The sequence below is a fragment of the Myotis lucifugus genome, unplaced genomic scaffold (assembly GCF_000147115.1).
Source record: "Myotis lucifugus unplaced genomic scaffold, Myoluc2.0 scaffold_0, whole genome shotgun sequence".
In the NCBI taxonomy this organism is placed as follows: domain Eukaryota; kingdom Metazoa; phylum Chordata; class Mammalia; order Chiroptera; family Vespertilionidae; genus Myotis; species Myotis lucifugus.
The window spans coordinates 36228622-36230961 of record NW_005871048.1 but is presented as its reverse complement, the minus strand read 5'-3'; the positions used below and the strand labels follow the sequence as shown (position 1 = coordinate 36230961).

Genomic DNA, 2340 nt, shown 5'->3' with positions numbered 1-2340 from the left:
GCTTTGATTCAATGATCCTACTCATGGAAAGTTATTCTAGGGAAATAATTGAACAAGTGAACTACATACCTCCAAATCTTCCTTACAGCATTATCAGCTCCATTCTCAAAAATATATTAGGGGTATAGTTAGGTAAATCATGGTAAATAAACATGAAGGGAAATTATGTAGTAATTAAATAATCATTATGAAACATGGAAAGAAGTTTATAATAAATTTTAAAAAGCACCCAAAGTTGAGTTATAATGGAATTATCACTATATTTTAAAATTTATATTTATTGTTGAAAGTATTACAGGTGTCCCCCTTTTTCCCCCCTCATTGACTTCTGCCCCTTCCTCAGGCCTTCACTGCACTATTGCCTGTCCATGAATTATGGATATATACATGTAAGTTCTTTGGTTAATCTCTTCCCGTCTGCCCCCACTCTGAAATTCATCAGTCTGCTGCATGCTTCCATGTCTCTGGGTCTATTTTGTTTGTCAGTTTAATTTGTTCAATAGATTCCACATATAAGTGAGATCATGTGATATTTATCTTTCTCTGACTGGCTTATTTCACTTAGCATAATACTCTCCAGGTCCACCCATGCTGCCTCAAAGGGTAAGAGAGCCTTCCTTTTTTACAGCTGCATAATATCCCAACTGTGTAAATGTACCACAGTTTTTTTAACCATTCATCTACTGATGGGCACTTGGGCTGTTTCCAAATCTTAGCTATTGTGAATAATGCTGCTATGAACATAATGGTGCATATATTCTTTTTGTTTTTAATATATTTTATTGATTTCTTTACAGAGAGAAGGGGAGAGGGATAGAGAGTTAGAAACATCAATGAGAGAGAAACATCAATCAGCTCCTCCTGCACACCCCTTACTGGGGATGTGCCCACAACCAAGGTATATGCCCTTGACTGGAATCAAACCCGGGACCCTTCAGTCCACAGGCCGACGCTCTATCCCAGTGATGGCCAACCTATGACACGCGTGTCAGAGGTGACATGCGAACTCATTTTTTTGGTTGATTTTTCTTTGTTAAATGGCATTTAAATATATAAAATAAATATCAAAAATACAAATCTTTGTTTTACTATGGTTGCAAATATCAAAAAATTTCTATATGTGACACGGTACCAGAGTTAAGTTAGGGTTTTTCAAAATGCTGACACGCTGAGCTCAAAAGGTTCGCCATCACTGCTCTATCCACTGAGCCTAACTGGTTAGGGCGGTTGCATATCTTCTTTCTGATTGGTGTTTTAGGATTCTTAGGATATATGTCTAGAAGTGGGATCACTGAGTCAAATGGCAGTTCCATTTTTAATTTTTTGAGGAAAAAATTGTTTTTTTTCATAGTGGTTGTACCAGTCTGCATTCCCACCAGCTATGTACTAGGTAGGGTTCCTTTTTCTCCACATCCTTGCCAGTACTTGTTGTTTGTTCACTATTAATATATGTATACTTAAAGACAAAACTGGGAGAAAATATCCCAAAATGGAAATAGTTCTGTTAAAATGGTACAAGCACTGGCTCACTTCAAAAAAATGTTTTTTATATAATAGGATACTATATTTAGTGACAATGAGTTAAAACTACATATATTAATATGAATAAGTCTTTTTTAAGCTTTCTTCCATTTCTTTTCTCTTTTTCTTTCTTTTCTTTCTCTTTCTCTTGCTTTCCTTCCTTCCTTCCTTCCTTCCTTCCTTCCTTCCTTTCTTCCTTCCTTCCTTCCTTTCTTCCTTTCCACCTTGTCACACCACCATTGAAGCAAAACAACACAATATGCTGCTGCTGCTTCACCCAAAAGTGTTGTTGTTGTTGCTGTTGTTTTTTAAATATATTTTATTGATTTTTTACAGAGAGGCAGGGAGAGGGATAGAGTGTTAGAAACATCAATGAGAGAGAAACATCAATCAGCTGCCTCCTGCACACCTCCTACTGGGGATGTGCCCTCAACCAAGGTACATGCCCTTGACCGGAATCGAACCCGGGACCTCTCGGTCAGCAGGTCGATGCTCTATCCACTGAGCCAAACCGGTTAGGGCCAAAAGTGGTGTTTTTACTTTGACCTTTCTTGACAGCTCAGTGGGTCATTAGCAAAAGGCCCACGGAGTGCTTTTAAAAGGGGTATGAATAAATCTTGAGCACAAAAATCTTCAGTAAGGTAGATATGACTTCATTTCATTTATACAAAGTTGTTAAAACTTATAAATGCCATACCATATATTGTTACAAACACACATACACATGTGGTAAAAGTTTAAATATCTGGATAAAAATGATAAATACCAAAATTTAGGCTAATGATTACCTCTAGGGCTAGGGAGGGAAATTTGTCCAGG

The 2340-nt window shown here is 37.2% G+C and overlaps 1 pseudogene; it reads right to left on the bottom strand.

Annotated features, from left to right (window-relative positions):
- Nucleotides 1-2014: 2014 nt before the first annotated feature.
- LOC111825581 lies at nt 2015-2126 on the bottom strand (annotated as a pseudogene).
- Between the last annotated feature and the right edge of the window lie 214 nt (nt 2127-2340).